The 17,747-nt window shown below is 46.1% G+C and overlaps 1 long non-coding RNA gene across 1 annotated transcript; it reads right to left on the minus strand.

The window, feature by feature from the left end:
- Positions 1-3,655: 3,655 nt before the first annotated feature.
- Positions 3,656-14,559, minus strand: LOC134552488 (uncharacterized). The gene is made up of 3 exons (XR_010080876.1): positions 13,571-14,559; positions 6,822-6,967; positions 3,656-4,679 (listed from the first exon to the last, which is right to left on the minus strand). It is a non-coding gene; the product is annotated as an uncharacterized LOC134552488 (long non-coding RNA).
- Between the last annotated feature and the right edge of the window lie 3,188 nt (positions 14,560-17,747).

Below are 17,747 nucleotides of genomic sequence, written 5' to 3' on the forward strand. Positions count from 1 at the left end.
CTAGCCCCTCCAGCAGGGTCTATCCTTCAGTGGGAGCCTCTGCTAAACATTTGGTGGCTCTTCTCACAAGAGGAGGACCTTGGCCCAAAATTACAGTCTCAGCCATTAAATTCTGCCCCCCTAAAATCCCCTTGCTCTTCCAGCTTGACTCCATGAACCAAATCCTTTTGGGCAGTAAGTAGATGAAGGCCATTAAAACCAAAGGCATTTGCAGCCATTGACACAATTTTTTTTTCTGATTTTGCCCCTAAGGCATGTTTATCTTCTCAGTGCTGGTTATGTAGCTGCTCCCTTGGCGGTCGCTGCGTGACGGAGCGCTTCCAAGAAGAAACCTAAACCTGAGTGTCCCTAGTCACATAACCTCCTGTCAGACCTTCCCCTTCTCTCCTTTTAGTATCCTTGTGCTCATGGGTATCTCAGGAGGGCTGGGGTGGCCCAGCTCAGGGCTGAGTCACGATGGGCCTCATCCCTTGGCGTGACGCACGTAGCGGCGCGCGCAGCCCGTCCCCGTCTGTGTCCCTTCACAGAGGTACAGCAGTGACAGCTGCCAGCCACGGAGCACAGGCTGGGAACACCCAAACCTGCTCCTGCTGTGCTCACCTTCCTTTGCTTCCATAGTTAAAGCAGGGCAAACTGGGTGGGGACTCTCTGTCAGCATTCCAGTTGGGTTGCTCCTGTTTGGCTTAGCAGAGATTGAAACTGAAACTTGCTTGGGACTAGACTGAAGGGAGAGGGATTTAAACTGCAGTGAGAGAATTGGTGCAACCTTTTCTACCAGCTAAAGTTGTTTAGATGAATGTTAACTCTTTCACTTAGGCAAAGGTGAGTTTCCTGAGGAGCAAACCCATCCCTTCAGCACATGCCATGGTAGCCCCAGAGCCAATGATGTGCCTTCCACACGCAGTGGAGGGGGGCAGTGATGCCTGAGCTCACCACCTGGCCTCTGGAAAACAAAGCATTGTGGCTGTGCCGGCTTTGGAATTTGGGCTGATAGCAGTGTGTCCTCGTGCAGTGCCACCAGAGAAACATGGCTTTTGGAGTAAATGCAAGGAAACCTGCAGGTGGTGCTGACTGCTCCGTGCCGTATGGATGCAGCAGCTCGTTCTGCTGTGTGGTGCCCATGTGCCAAAATGATGGCGTGAGGTGAGCAGCAGATGGAGGGAATCACCTGGATGTGGGGGAGTAATGCAGAGTGACAGGACTGTGGCTGAGACTTGTAGTGAGACTTCTGACCTCTCCTTTCTGCAAACCACGTTATGTCAGCCTTGTCTGCACCCAGAGCTGTATCATTTTAGCAGTCGTGCTGTGTCCTATGGGTCTGTTTTTTACAGATATGGGTAAGGTAGGTCCTTGCAGGACAGACACACTCCAGGGAAGGTTTCACCTCTGGCAGAACCAAGCTGATGGTGCCACTATCCTGTGCCATTGCCCTTTCTCTTTCTTGCTGTCCTCCCATTTCCTGCCTTTGCCAGCTCTGAGGTTCTCTGTGCTGGACCTCCAGCCCAGCCCTGTTTGATATGCCTGGCATTGTGGTGTGGCTGTGGCTGCACACTGGTGAGGTGGGAAAGGGGTTGCTCCTCTGCTTTGAGATCAGCTAAGGAAATAACTTCACCAATAGCACCAGCACCACTTGTCAGGCAACTCTGCTACCTCTGCCTTCAAGGGTGAATAAAGGACAAGAGGAAACGGACTCAGATCACACCAAGGGGGATTCATGTTGGATATTAAGAAAAACTTTGTGACCAAAAGGGTTGTCGGGCATCATAAATAATGAACTAAACCCTTTGCCAGTCTCCTGTGAAGGAAATAAGAGTCCTGGGTAAAAATCACTGGAGAAGTGTTAACCTCTCCTCCCAGCATCCTCTGTCCCTGAGCCACTCAAAGTCATGGATCAACCTCACCCATACAGGGTCAAGCTCTCCCTGGCACTACAGCACCATTCCCTAAATCAGTCTCTGCCTTCTGCCAGTGGGTGACACACCCTGTTGGGTGGCTCTCTGCCCTGATAAAAAACTAATGTGGTTATTAGAAATGACTTGGAATGTGTCTTCAGAAAATGTATTTTTTAAAAAAAGATAAGTAAGTAGGAAGGAAAATGAAATGGAAATAATCTGCTAGGTGGCAAGAAGTAGTTGTAGGTGCAGTTGGGATGTTTGAAAGGCTTGTCTTCAGAGCCCAGGATAGGTGATGGGGTAAAGACCTGCTGCAGGTGGGTGTCAGGGAGATGTCTCCAAAGCAGTGCCCAAGGGACAGGACGTTTTCCCCCAGCAAAGCATCCTGAGCATTTCTGGAAGATGATTCAGCTGGTGACAGCTTTGTACTTCTGAAAACCAGAACACACTCCAAGCCCTGTGAAAAACCAGAGCTCTGCACTTGTTAAAAAGGAACATCTACTCTCATGTGCAGTTTCCAACATCCTCCTTAGGCAAGAGGAATTGTTTTAAAATGCTGTTGAAGAGCAAAAGCAGAAGTCTGATCACAAGTGGCATGTTGAGGATATCAATGTAAAGTTGAATCATCAAAGTGAGACTGAGATGCAGCCTTAATCCTTCTTCTTTTAATGTTTAAATATGTGTCGTGTAGTCTGACATTATCATTAATAGTCTGACAGCATGTGAGCAGCAGTCTTCCTCAGGAGGTTTCAGAGTTTCAGTAGGTGTTTCAAAATGTACAAGATATAAGAGAGAAGAAAGGGAGAACTTTTCTTTTTGCAGTAAAAATTCCATCGGGAGCACATTCTTTTATTGTGAAGTATTTAAATAACAACCGAAAAAAAAGAAAGGAAGAAAGCATAAACTTGGCAGGCTGAAAGTTTTGTCCAGTCCTTAATCTGAGGATAAAAAAAAAAAAAAAAAAAAAAAAAAAAAAAAAAAAAAGGAAAAGAAAAAGAAAAAAAGTATCTGGTTTTATAGTTCTATGAAAAATACATCTTAAAAAGCAGCAATTTGAGAATATAGGCAGGCGAGGAGAGGAAAAGTGAGGAAAGGCTGCTGAAACACATGTCTATTATTAGTGAAGAGAAGTGAAATTTCTCCAGCATTAGGAAAACCCTGTAGCATTTCTAAATACCCATAAAATGTACAGTGGGAGTTGTAAGAACCCTTAAAGTTGGTAGTCTCTCATCAGTGGGTTTTTTAAAGCTATTTGGAGACTTGGCAAATGTGCCTGGGCAGGATTATGGGAGTCCTCTTGGATAATATGAAACTGAGGAAGGATAGTGAAATGAGATAGGAAATGAGAATTATTCACACACAATGTAAATTAGAGTCATATCTGTCATTGACTTTAAATTGTATTTCTTTTTAAATGCTTATTTTTTTTACTTGACACAGTCAATATGCATTTAGAGGAAAAAAAGTGCTTATGACAGTCTGCAGCTTCCTTTAATTCTCTTAGCATGAAAGATAAGATTTAAATCTCCTCTCCTCTCCTCTCCTCTCCTCTCCTCTCCTCTCCTCTCCTCTCCTCTCCTCTCCTCTCCTCTCCTCTCCTCTCCTCTCCTCTCCTCTCCTCTCCTCTCCTCTCCTCTCCTCTCCTCTCCTCTCCTCTCCTCTCCTCTCCTCTCCTCTCCTCTCCTCTCCTCTCCTCTCCTCTCCTCTCCTCTCCTCTCCTCTCCTCTCCTCTCCTCTCCTCTCCTCTCCTCTCCTCTCCTCTCCTCTCCTCTCCTCTCCTCTCCTCTCCTCTCCTCTCCTCACACTCAGAACCCTGAAGGATGTTCCATTTTAAGCTCAGGACACAATGCAGGAGTTAATTTATGAATTTGTGTGGAAAGCTGGACTAAATCATCATACAGGATCCCTGTAGCCCTGCTATCTCTGAATCCCATCAGGTATCTGACTTTCTGATACATCACCTACTTCTTGGTGGGAGACACTGTGTCCTTGGCAGTCTTGCAAATCAGTTTGGATGCACTCTGCTGCAGGTGGAGAGGCTCAATTTTATAAAGAAGCAACGTTGTTTAAACCTAAAAGACACTGAAGTTCTCAGCCCAGCCCTAGTGGACGTGCTGCCTTACCCAAGCAGTGTCTCAGTACCTCCCTCCAGTGAGGCAGGGCCATGGATGTGTCTCCAGTGACCTGTCAGAGGCTCAGCCTCGCTGTGGCAGCTTGGACAGGGACCCTGGGGCCATCGAGGCCAAGGACAACTCTCCCATGGACTTCAGCAAGAGCAGTGTTGGCTCTGAAATTGCTTGGGTGAGAGATGTATGGGAGGGTGAATAGCTGGGTAAGGACCTGCAAAAACCTCAACTGTTTCTCCATCTGTGAGCCAATGCACTGATTTATGCACAGTTGCACTGGCAGCTGGTCTGGCTTCAGCTCCATCTGACCTCATACATCATTAAAACCAGTAAAAATCCTCCCATTTGTTTGCTTAGGACCTGTCTGAGGCTGGGAGGATGTTCCTGTGGTCAGGAGAGGGGTTGTGTGTGGAGATGGACGTGAGGTATAGTCCCAGCTCTGCCAAAATCCCCTAGTGGGCTGCTCCCTGTAGTGTCCAGATCTCCTGGATCCTGGTGAGCAGCAGTAACCTGTCCCTCCTTACCCCAGCCCACCTCCTCACTGTGCTCCCTCTCCCCTACAGCACCAAGGACATGCCCAGTATCAACATCAGCTCAAACTTAATTACCCCATATGCACACAGCACTGGTCAGGCTTTTCTCTTTTGAAGTTTCAGGACCCCTAAAAAAAAAAAAAGAAAAAAGAAAAAAAAAAGTGAAAAAGATGAGGTCTGAAGATATTCAAGTCTTTCACTCAATATTCTTTTGTTTTAGAAAAAGGACAGTTGACCTAAAATAGGACATAGGTACAGGACAGACTCTGTTTCAGTTAAAATCTATAAATTTTGGGTGGAAGTTTACTTTTGTGGGTGAGGGCAATGCAAACATTTGTTTGCCAGATTTTTCAGTGGTGGCTGTTGACTGTGGTCTGCAAGGTCCCAGGAATTCCCAGTGACTCTTAGTGGTTATGTAAAGAGTGTGCAATTAGAGGCATATTTATTCCAAAGTCTCTGGTCAGATTCTCCAGGTGTAAAAGAGCTTTTAATGGTAAAAAGGGAAGAGTACCATCATTGAGAGCTTCACTTATGTGAGCTTTTCCAGCCCACATCTCCAGTGGGCTGTTTCCACCATAGTGGAGAAATTGAGGTTTTGGGAAAGTAGAGAATGCTTACAGACACTCCTCTTCATGGTGGTCTTATCATCTGCTGAAGTTTATTATTTTCTGCTGTTAATCATTCATCAGAAAGGCTGAATTTATTATTAGAGTGTACCAATTGTGTGTTTTTCCACAAAATCTCATGTAGCACCTTGTCCCTGGTTAAGTTTGAACTTTATATTGGGATACATTTCTGTGGAGGCACGTCAGTGAATAAGGACATGAGGTTCAGGGTCATGCTGCTATGACTTATTTGGAAATCATAAAATAGAAAGATTCTAAGAAACTTAAAAGAAAAAAAAAACTAAGAAGCACACTGAGAGCAGAGTGGTGCTGCCTGTGGTACATCATTCCAGCTTCTGGCAGTCAGCAGCTAAGGGATCTCCTGAGGTTGAGTTTGGATTATGGTGTTTAACAACCCTGCTGGGGCTAGCTACCATTACTGTTTTAAGCCCATTTGTACTAATTTGTAAATTTTAGTGCTCATGACAGTCTCATAACTCATTTGTGAGAGAAATGTCCTTTTTCTTTTTTGTTCTTAACTTTGTGTCTCATAATTTCATTAGTGTTTTCATTTCATTAGTGTCTGTCTGGCCCTTGAAGTTTTGAGAAATGGTGCACAATTTATTCCTGCTCACCTTCTCTGTGCAAGTCGTGACTTCACAGACCTCTCTCAGATCCCCTCTGCTGTTTTTTCTCCCAAGATGAAGGGTTTTAGCCTATTCTGGCTCTTTTGTCTGGAAACTGTTCCCTGTCTCTGGTGTCTTGCTGCCCTTTCTTGTGTTTTTTAGTTCTGCTCTATCCTGTGTGAGATTGGTGCATTGGAGCCATGTGCAAAAATTTGCAATATTGCTCTGAAGTCTTTTCCTACTAGTTTTTAATTTTCTCTTTACCCTTTTAATTCCCATGGAGCATTAAGTTCTCATTTTTAGAAAACCATCCAGGGTAGCTCTTACTTGAAATTTTACACAGGTTCTCACATTTGTAAAGCCAAGTGAACAGCATCACTCACATCACCATTCCCTCAGTGACAGCCCCCAAAAACTCAGTGTTTTTTAATGCCTCCTACAGATACAACACTTGACTCTTCCCCATTACACCCAGCTCTCTGATGTCTCTAATGTTCTTTTTTGGAATGTTTATCAGTTTGCCTTACACAGAATCACACTTGTCTCTATTCATTCCTTCTCTGGAAACTGCTTTTTCATTTTGCATCACATTTATTGCTTCTATTCTTTTGGCACTGGCTGATTTAAACAGCAGGCTGGCTCTGCACCATGGATAAGCATTCAGCAATTTCCTCTTTGGATTTCCATGGAGCTCTTGGGTGAATGCTGTCTGGTCTTGCAGATTGGTCTTACTCATTTTATCAGTTTGTTTGAAAATCTTTTCTACTGACGCTTCAGTCTGAGGTATCTCTTCAGATGTGTTCTCGAGAAGGAAAGGCTGCAGTGTGGGATGCATCCTCAGTATTTATTTGACTTTGCTATCATGAGATAATGTGTCTTGAGTGCTCATCTATCACATATTGATCATCTATCAGTCTCAACAGCTGTCTGGAAAACTACTTGCTTTGAGGCAGCTTTTGTTAGTAGCTTTCAGAGCTTTAGAAAATTGCTCTTCAGAAGATTTTTAATACATTTATATTGACTTGTAACATTGGCTTACCTGTGTGCATGTTTCTTCCATGTTCTCTTTCTGAAAGGACTGTTTAAATACAGTCTGTGAGTTCTGAAACCATTTGACTCCTAACTTTCCCTTTCAGCTTCCTTTCAGTACAACTCCTCAGTTTTGTGTTACTGCCTGTCAGCATCCTGAAAGTAGAGAAAAAGCTCAATTACTTCAAATATGAAAGATGTGACTGGTAACCAATACATCAGTTTAATGCAAGACATGGGTTAGTGCTAGTCAGTAAATGTCTTCCTACATTTAATATGATATAAAATACGACCCCTGCCAAAATTCAAGGCAGTTCTGCAATACAGTTTCTCCACTTTGGCCTCCTAACATGTTTCACAGCACATAAATGCATGCACTGTGGGCATTATCAACTTTCTGACAGTTTGGCCTGTGAACTTCTCACTTCTATCCTGATCAGGGCCCTGCTGAACAGTGTACTAAAGAATACAGGGAAAGAGAAATTAGACTGAGGGTCTCAGCAAGGTGGCCAGAATTGGGCAGGGCTCAAAAGGAATGAAAGAGAACAAATCTGGTCAATGGATATGAATTTGAAGAATGCAGTGGCCTGGATAAGCAAGATGATGGGCCAGAAATTTGGCCAAAATACCTCTAGGAACTCTTTCAAGAATAAAATAAAAGTTTAGCCTAGGATTAAGTTGAAGACTGGGAAGAGCAATGACACAGGGAAGGACCCAGGACAAGGACAGATGGAAAGGGAATGAAGACAGGGAGATGTGAATCAGAGACAGGAGAAGTCACACTCAGAACCCAGAAGGATGGTGAGGAGCAGAAAGCAATGGAAAGGACTCCTTGAACAGTGACTGGTTGAGGCAAACCTGCAATCAGAACTTCAAGAAAACACCCAGGTGCTTAGGCATCTTTTTTTTCTTTCTTTCTTTTTTCTTTCTTTCTCTTTTTTTCTTTTCTCCCTGGCTGCAGACCTCAAAACTAAGGCAGAAGTCAGCACTGGCATGGGAAATATTTTGGGACAGAGCCAGAGAGGACATAAGAGACAGTGACACAGAGACTTCAGGTTCCATGAATAACTCTGAAAATGGGCTGTGAGTAGTCCCTCGCTGTACTTGCCTATGTTTGTGAAACATGTTGATATTTATTCATGGTATCAGTGGTGTCACCCAAAGCAAAAATAACCACAGAGCTAACACATATGAGTTAGAGTAATAGCTTATCAGTGATATTTCTGGGCTTCTCTAAATGTAATGAGACCAACCTTTTCCTTGGTGTGCAGATGTTTTGTTGGAATGTGTTCCCTGCTGGTTGAGTGCTTGTTCAAAGGAAAAACACCTTCCAGCTAAGCTGCAGAAAGCAGTTTTCTAAATAAAGTCTTGCACTTATAGGCATGATCCAAAACTATCTTTCCATTGCTTTTCAGAGGCTTTTGGATTAAGCCTCATATGCAGATTTGCCAGTACTCTCAGATGAAAAACAGTGAAGGATATGAAGGGCCAGGTGGCATTAAGTGGATCTTACTGGGTTTGGAGGTAACACAGAAACCCTAAAATGAGTGGACCCAGAAATTCTGGCGGCTGAACTGTGATTCCCCATCTGTACTGAACATCAAGGTGGCTCAAATAAAGGTCAGGGACCCACATTACCATTCTCTGTTCCACTGGTGGCTTATAAAATATTTTAGGATGCATTGAGTGGGCTGTATAGGATCAGACTGACTAGTTTAGCAGATGTCAGCACTAGAAGAATGTCTGCCATGATCTGGTGTCTTGTCCTTTGATAGCTGTTCAAAGAGCAGGCAGGAAATTGCACTGCTGAAAAATAAATTGGATATTAGCACAGCAGAAAAAGCTGATAATGTTTCTCTTTGTGATACCGGGCTGAGCTGATCAGAAAGCCAACCTCAGCTGCCCTGAAACAGGAGCCCAGTGAAATATGTGCTGTGGACCTGACTCCAGTTTTCATGTGGACATTTTTATTCCTGTGCTTTCCACCCACCTTTGAGCAGAGCCAAACATGATGCACAGTCAAACAAGATATTGAGCTCTTTAATTTTCACATTCACTCTAAATTAAAACCATTTTCCTGCTACTGATTGCTCCTAATGACCTTCAGAGCCCCTGATAAATTCCTGAGATAGTAATTTGCTTTCAAATCTGCAGATATATCATGATAAGTATCAAACCTGGTCACAATCAAGGTGGAAATGGGATGGGAGGAAAGCACAGAATCATTATGAGGATCTATTATGGAGCTTACCTGGAAGGGAAGATAATAAAAATTTCTCTGTTTAAAGGTCCAGATGTCAATGTTCCAACTCATATTTAAAATAGGTAATGTGCACTGCACTGAGCTAGGCAAAAAAACATTTCCAAGGCTGCTCCAAAATATTTACCTCTCAAATGCTTTCTGTCAGAAAATGCCTTTGTGGATGAAGCATTTTTTTTTCCTTGAGAAGTGTCTGGTTTTGGCATGAAATTTCAGATGTTTACTGAACTTTTATATCTAAAAGCAGAAAGTTTATTTTTAGCTGTTTCTGTTTATTTTAAGTAAAAGTCAGAATTTTTGCGAGAGAAGAAAACTCAATTTTCAGACCAGCTGTAGTCCATTCACTCTTTTAGATGAAGAAGACCCTGAATAATGTCATTTTGAGGTGTCAAGCTCTGTGTGAACACTGGAAACTCTTAGTAGGGTCTTGACTGTCACAAGACTTCACAGCTTGTCATGGGAGAGACTGAAGGAAAACCAGAAATGTACAAAGCCTTTACAAATAATTTCTGATAAGCCTCTAAAACTTGTTGGAGTTGAAATAATGTGTACTTGTTAAATGTACAACTGCCTTCAGTGTGAAATATTTTCACTCATGAAGGCTCTTGGAAAGGTTGGTTGATTGACTTCCATTCTTGATGGTGGAGACGTGATGGGTTTCCAAAATTTGCCTTGCTCTCCTGTCACAAGCTCTAGGAGCCTGCTGCTGCTCAGCTAATTCACCCTCTTCAGTGCCAAATCCCATGAGAGCTGGATGAACCAGAAAATTGGTTTGGCAAGGTAGATACTGCAAGAATTTGAGAGTATCTTTCTCTTTGGAGATAAAGGTTTGTGCAAGTTACAAGGCCATGTGGTGTCTGTGGGGAAGGGGAGACCCAGTTCTGCAATGAAGTGTTTTGCACACCCTCATGAGATGGTTGATGTGTTATTTGGGACTGCTCAGTCACAAATCCTGCGGCAATTCAGGTTTTGAAGTTCCTCCAAGAGCTCCTCGTGGGAGCTGAGCCTCTAGCCCTGAGGTTCACAGTTGAGATTTGCCTGAGAGAATGACTGCTCCTTTTCCCTGTCACCTCTGCTGCCTTCAAACACTGACAGCCCCACAGAAGTGCCCCCCACAGGGTCCCAACCAAGCGCTGGGCTCCGTGTCTCCAGGCATGGCACATTTGAAGCACTCAGAGTCATTGTTTGATCATTTGGTTCCACAAACAATCCTGCTCCCTCTGCAGGAGGAACTATCCTGTTTTCCATCAGTTGATTTTGGATCTTCCCACTGCGAGGCGATCCAAGCAGTGAAGAGCTTCTTAATCCCATTACTGTGGAGCTGTCCTGCATAAACCGACCCGTGGGGTAGAGGCTGCTGCTGCTGAAGGGCTCTGCACAAAAAGGGGAGGTTTGGTTTCTCCTGGGGTTGATGCACAGCCTCTGTTTCGCTGTTGAATTCCCCTGTGCCACAGAGGGACCCTGCTTTGTGCTCCTGCCCCAGAGGCTGAGAAGGCAGCACCCCTTGGCTCTGCGTTGTGCAATCCTCTTGGCCACAGATGTGTTGGATCTGAGGGGGGAGCTGCTAGAAGTGATGTGGGAAGCTCAAACCTGAAGTCATCCTTCCCTGCTTGCCAGCATGAATCATTAAATCATTTGCCTTTGCAGTCTGTGGCCAACTGTAAGCACCCGTGGAAAGGGAGAATTCACTCTCCTTCTGCCTCTGCAGCCACACGGGGCCAGATCCTAGCCTGGTGCCAGTGGCTTAACACTAATGATATTCATTCTTTTCAAAACTAAGGAAAAAGTGGGTTTTGTTTGTTTATTTAGGTTTTTTTTTCCTTCAAATACGGTCTCACCCAAAATTTTTTCAAGATATTTTATAAAGTTCTATTTGGGAGGGGTCAGGAACATCTCTGGATGTGTCTGAGCATCTTTCCAGAGATCCCTCCCCCTTGCCTGCCTTGGCCATGTAGGGTAAGAAGGACAGAAAGAACAAGAAGGAAGTACCTGCATGCAGCTGAAACTCCCCCTTTAATAGAGAGAATCTTTCCTCCCTGGCACCTGATGATCTGCCAGGAAATGTCCTGTGTCCACTGAAGATGAAGTTGGGCTGCCACAGCTGGCTATGGATAAGCTAAAGCTGTCAAAACCTGGTTTTGGTTTCTGTTGGATGATCCTTCTGGCAGTGGGAAGCAAGAACTTGTTGAGATGATTTTGTTTAGATTCAACAACTTTCCTAAGCAGAAATTCCTTCAGAAAATCCAAAGATGATGGCAAGCAATGGCTTTGGTTGATTCTCTCATCTCTTTTCACATTTTTGGGTGGAAACAAAGTGATTTTTTTCTCTCTTAATTAATGAAACAGCCTTCTTTAACGTCAGGTTCCAGAGATGGAAAGGTACAACAGAGTCAAAATATAGAAAACACAAACCCCAGCAGGCTATGGACACCAAAATACAGAAAAATGGCTTGAGGTGTAGAATAACCACAACTGGCACATGACTTAGGGATTACACCCGTCATATGAGCAGCCCTTAGCTAGTTATAAATGTTGTATTAGAAGTATTAGTGAAACCAGATGGCTTGCAACCAGTCCAAAACGTGGTGAGCCTGCGGCCTGACATAAAGAGGGATGAAGCACAATGCTTTGGCATTAAAAATCATCTGCATGTGAGAACCAAGAACTGACGAGGAAAAAGAGGAAAAGTCACATAGCTGGCTGTGCTGGGCACATGATGCTTGGGAAATCATTTTCCTGTGTCTCAAGGCACCAAAATGTATTTCCTAAGAGGCAGCAGACTCTGTTGGATGTTTTGTCCTAATGCTAATTAGCTCTGGTAATTAGTCAGATTGCTCAGAGAGAGAATGTGAAGGCCGTCATCCACTGTGTGCACAGGGGCTGGACATGGCAGGACTTTTCCTCTGGGTGTGCTGGGGGCTGGTGCCCAGGTTGTTGTGGAGGGGTTGATAAAATAGGTAAATGCAGCTTTGTCCTTCAATGCCTCCTTCCCTGACCCTTCAGATGCAGTCCCCCACATCTGAGAAGTTTTTAACCCCAAAATAGTCAGTGCCTGGTACAGCTCTTGCCTTTGGGTACTAAACACACTTCCCATCTTGTGTTAGTCGTCCCTGTGTTAGCTCTTCTCCCAGAAATCTGTTCTGGCCTTATCTTTGCTTGGAGGATCCCAAACATTCAGCAACTGCATCAGGAGACCTTTAGAGCCTCACCAGCTCCAGGGGCTGGACCAGGAGCACCGGGAGCACCGGGAGCACCGGGAGCACCGGGCATCCTGTGATCCCGGACAGCCGGGCATGGTGGGGCTGGGCTGGCTGCACAACTCAAATCCTGGCAAGGAGCAAGCATTAGGGGCATTCTCAGGGTTGCTCTTCCCTGAGATTCTCCTCGGGGTTGCTGTTCCCTGAGGTGTGTAGGGTTTTCGAGCTTTTTTTGCCCAACAGGTCCAGAGCCAGAGAAGACAAACAGAGCCTGCCTGTCCATGTTTCCAAGGTTGTTTATTCCTTCATTATCTCTCAGTTCTTTCTCAGCTCTGCAAGGCATCCCCAGCAGAGCAGACTGGGGCGGATCAGAGGGTCCCAGGCTTTATGTACGGTCCCCTTGACCCAACCACCGTCCAAAACGTTCTTTTTATTTACAAAATTTTACCAATACTTACTACCTATTCTAACATGTCATTTCTACTCTAAACCAATCTCTAAAATCCAACTCAGCAGAAAATGGGAGATGAGAACAAGAACAAGGAGGACAGGGCCACTCCCCAATCCCTCCATCTTGCCTCTTCAAACCCATATACTAAAAATCCTAAATTCTACATTTGCACTCTGTGATAAACTAACTACTACTTATTTTGAATTCTTTCGGCTTGTGATTCTTCATACAATGTGGGCATTCTCTCCCATGGACAGGGATCAGAGGCAGTGTCCTCCTGGGCTCTGTGTGAGGCTGGCTGACCCCCTTGTACAGATCCCAGACCCCCCTGTCTGGTCTCCAAACCCTCCAGGGCGACCAGAGGGATGTCCTGGACTCATGCATTAGCATCTGCATCTGTCCTGGCTGCAGCAGAACCCCAGGGTCATCAGTGGGGGCTGATTTATCCCCATGCCCGGGCTTGGGGCAGACAGGCACCCGTGCTCAGAGCGCTGTGCCGGCTGTCCCTGGCAGGGGCGCGGGGTCGCGCAGGTGCACAGCCAGCCCGTGTGACGGCCCGCAGCCCACACAGCTGACAAAATATGCCCGGCATCTGGCACCGTCCTCGTGTCTGGGCCTCCAGGCTGGCATGGCAGCCAGCCCCGAGCAGCCGGTGCCTCCAGCACGGCCAGGGCTGGATCCTTACACAAACACGCCGGGGCGGCGCGAGGGGAGCCGTGCCAGGGATGGATTTGGCCCTGTCGTGCAGAGCAGCTCTGGGTCGTGCTTCCAGCCCTGTTTGTGAGGTCCTCAGGAACCTCGCCTGTGCCTGCACCTCGCCTGCTTCCCCCAGCCAAATGTGAGTCACCCACCTGGTCCTCTAGAGATGCCGAGCTCTCCAGCTGGTGCCCAGGCAGGTCCCTCTGCCTGCCCTTGTCCCTCTCCAGTCCTGCTGAGAGGCTCATGGAGGTGCTGGGGCTTGCAGGCTTGGTGAGGACTGGTTGCATCCATCCTGCCCAAGCCATCAAGGGGAAATTACCTGGCAGCTTCTCCTCATCCCCCGTTGTGAGGTTGAGCTGCTGGGTTAGAAGACTTCAGGCTGTGGCCTTGCTTTGGTGGGTTGTTGAGGGCTGTACACATTTGCAGCAATACATGGATACAAATGACTAATAATAGGAAAGCATGTGCTGGGTCTATGTCCACTCCTTTCCGTCCCAAAAAGGAATGTGCTCTCTCCAAGAGCCCTAACCTTGTCTTGAAGGCCAGGTCAACATGCTTTGCTGATGAGGTGGCCTGAATTTCATCTCCCTCATATCACTTTTGGTTCTTGGCAGTCATGAGAGTCCGTTGCTTATAATACAACTTACCTCTTTAAACAGGCTGTTCATCTGAAAGGCCTTTAAAAAGAAGCCAAGAAAATTATTTCCGTGTTCCAGGTGGGGAAACTGAGGTGAAACAAAACCCATTTCCCCAGGTTACACAGCAGCACTGAGGCAGGAGCAAATGGCTCAGTCCTGCCTGTCTCTGTTGGCCACCCTGGCTTGATCTGCAGCCATGGAACACAGGGTTGGGTGGCAGAAGTCACTGTGACATTTATCCTTTGGGCTGGTTGAGTGTGTCCCCACTTTCCTTCCTCACTGCCCATCAGTGCTCCCTTGGACCACACCGAGGGGGTTCCTGGGAAGAAGGCAGCACTTGCAGACAGTAAAGTGCTGAGGTTTATTGGACAACCACAGCACCTAGAGCAGTTGTATGGGCTGGACACAGTGGTGTGATACTTTTTACAAGGATTAATCATGTGGAAAAGGAGTTGGTGAAATGTTTTTTTCTCCAATACATTGTCAGGAACTTGGGTATTTTGTTAAATAATGGCTAAAGATACTTTAAGATAAAATCAAATAATTGTCACTGTTTTGCTGAGCATAAACTTTGAGTGAGAGTCTCTTTCTTGAGACTAAAAAAAGCACAGTAAGGAAATGAAAGAGTTACAATATCCATTTTACAGTAGCAGAATGTGGGGAAGGGGGATTCCTCTCAAGATCATTCCTCTCAAGGCAAGAAAGTGGTGCCTGACCTGGGAGCGCAACTCATTTGAAATAAAACCTTGGTCCAGAGATCTATTGACAAGTTCTTGTTCAAAGTATGAATCTTAGTAAGGTTAAAATGGACACAGAAAAGGAGAGTGATGGAGACCTGGAATGCTGAGGGTGTTTTAGTTCATTCTCCCCCATAGCTGGATCAAGAGTCAAAACCAGGATGAAAATGTAAAAAGAAATGTGTTGATAGAGAGACAAGAGTGATCAAGCTAAAACCATCTTTGGTGGACCAATGACTCTGGAAACCAAAAGTGGGGGAAAAAAGAGCTGTATTTCAAGTGGGTATTGTGTCCTGAGCTGGCATTGCAGTTCAAACCCTGATGGTCTCTGGGCTTGGGTGGGCTGGTGACTGTGTCACTGGGCACCGTGGCACAAGGGCAGCTGCCAGGTCAGGAGACATCAGCAAAAGAGCACAGATTCAGACCCTGCTTAAGAAAGCCCTCAGGGATCCCTTCCTGCTGACCATAGCTGTGGTTTGCTTCCCCACATCTACCCTTTCTCTCCATTTTTTCATGGACTGATAAGGTTTGTCACCTTATCTCTCACCTCTCCTCCTTCTGCAGTGTCTATCTCCTGGGTGGCTTTTTCCTGTAGAGTGGTGAAATTGTGGTGGGAATTGGGTGGGTGTGGTGGTGGTGTTTAACTGTGGAAATGCTTCAGAGTGGGACTGAACCCTGCAAGTTTGGAGTCTCAGGTAAAACTTGCTCTTTGGGTTTGCTTTCACAAGAGGTGCCCTCCCTCTCACACACTGGGTTTTATTCATATGGATGGAGAAAGCAACAACGAGGGCAATTTTACTGCTCCTTTTTACCTCTGGAGTGCTGCCATGGTCGACATCAGCCCATCATGTGCTGGTGACTGCACTGCATTCATCTGCTGGCTGAACACTGATTTCCCCTGTTAGCAAAAAAGGCAGATCCCTAACACTGCTGCTTGCTGCAAGCCAGGCCATCACCTCGTTTAGAGCCTCTCCTGCTGGGACACTTTCCCTCCCTGGCTTATTTGAGGTCTGTGTGCAGCCTGGCACTCTGCACAAACGATCCAGCAATGAAAAACTACAGATGTGCAGACAAAAATGCCTGTTGGGTCTTTCCCTCCTCCTGTGCTGTGGGGAGTTAGTGGACATTGTTCATTAGGGGAAATTTTTCTTTTTGTCTTTTACCTAATTTCTCCACTCCCATAAAGCATAATGACCTTGAAAAAAAAAATCTTACTGTTTTCCGAAAATATAAACAAAAGTCTCTTCTGTAGAATTTGGTACTTGTTAATGGAGGAAAAAATCTTCTAGTTTGCTGGAGGGTATTTTTGGAGGCGCTGCTGCCCCATATCCTCCTCGGGGCTGCCCACTGCCCTGGCACCGTGCTGCATCTTCTGCCTGGTGCGTGGAGGCAGCAGCAGGCAGGATTCAGCCTCATCCATCCCACTGCCACCACTCCTGCCAGATGTCACCGCCGTGCAGCCGAGCAGACCCACGGGGGTATTCCTGCAGGAACGTGCCTTTCAGAAATACCATTCTCCAGCTCCCCAGCCTCAGAACTGCTGGGGCTCTGTTTGCCGAGGGAAAAAAAAAAAAAAAAAAAAAAAAAAAAAGCAACATGCACACACAAGGAAAAAAAAAATCTGAAGGCATCCAGTTGCTCCTGGGCAAATTGCCAGTGATTGAGTGACCTGCTGCTTCCCCAATATTGCATTCCGCTGGCATGTCTTTAGCCCTGCCTGACGCCAGCCATCTAACTCACCCCCAAAGCAAACATTTCCAGTTGGCACCGCTGCCTTGTTTTTCTGAAGAACCGATTCATGCCTCCCTTAAAAAGTTTTACTATATCCTTTTTTTTTCTAATTTTTTTCCTTTTTTTTTTTTTTTTTTTCTCCCCCGGTGTGTGGAGCCACGGGGGAACGGCAGCCGCTTCAGGGATTTCTCCTTAAAACATAGGAGAAAAAAAAAGAGAGAAAAGGGTGGGGGGCGGATTTTTTGCCACCTCCCTTTTTAGCAAGCATGATAAATCCATTCAGAGCGCTCCTTGTGCAGTGTGTGGAAACCTTCTGCTAAAAGAGTTATTCTGTTCTCATTCACAGATAATTGCTCCCGGAGGGGCCGGGCAGAGAGCGAGGAGGAGAGACTGATAATCCGGGAGGACATGGATACAAATATCAGGCTGCGGCGCTGAGTGCCTGCCTAATTTATTGGGAACGAGCTGTTACTCAGCACTTTGCAGGATCAGACCCGCTGTAATTCTGTTATTTCAGGAGAGGCAGAGCCGAACGACAACAACAACCCACCCGGGGCCGCGCTGGAGACGGGCGGCGTTGCAGAGGAGCACATGCTGGGTTATTTTTTACGCCATGGAAAGAATGAGCTTTTAGGACACAAAGTCCTGGCGGCCGGCGAGGGGGAGGTGGGAGGGGAGTGAGGGGACAGCCTGGCTCCGGGCTGGCGTGCGGACCCGGCTTAGGGCTGGAGGATGGCAGCAGCGGGGCTCCCCCGAAAAGGGCGCGGGGTTGGTGGCAGACACGTGGGTGACAGCACCCAGGTGACAACCTGGACCGCCACCAGTGCCTGCTGGTTCCCGCTTAGAGCACAGAGTGGGTGTTGTGTTGATTGTATGTAATTGTGAACCGGCACCCCTCTGGTGGGCTATTCCTGCCTAGGACTTCACTAAAAAAGTGATAATTCATCCCCCTTCCATCTTCAAGTTTTCCTTGGGCTCTCACTGCATCCCCAAAATGCGGGAAATTACCCAGCAGGATGCCAAGAAACTTGTACAGAGTAAAGAAAATTGCTTTCTCTTTGCCTTCACTTTGCCTTCTCTTTCTTGTCCTGAAGAACAGGACCTCTTCTTTCATCCTGAAGTCCTTGCGGTATTTGATGTAACATAGAAGCCCTTCGGGACAGTGTAACTAAATTAAAGGTAGTAGATGATAGTGATTGGCTTGGGCATATACTTGGAGGATG

The sequence above is a fragment of the Prinia subflava genome, chromosome 7 (genome assembly GCF_021018805.1).
Source record: "Prinia subflava isolate CZ2003 ecotype Zambia chromosome 7, Cam_Psub_1.2, whole genome shotgun sequence".
Lineage (NCBI taxonomy): Eukaryota > Metazoa > Chordata > Aves > Passeriformes > Cisticolidae > Prinia > Prinia subflava.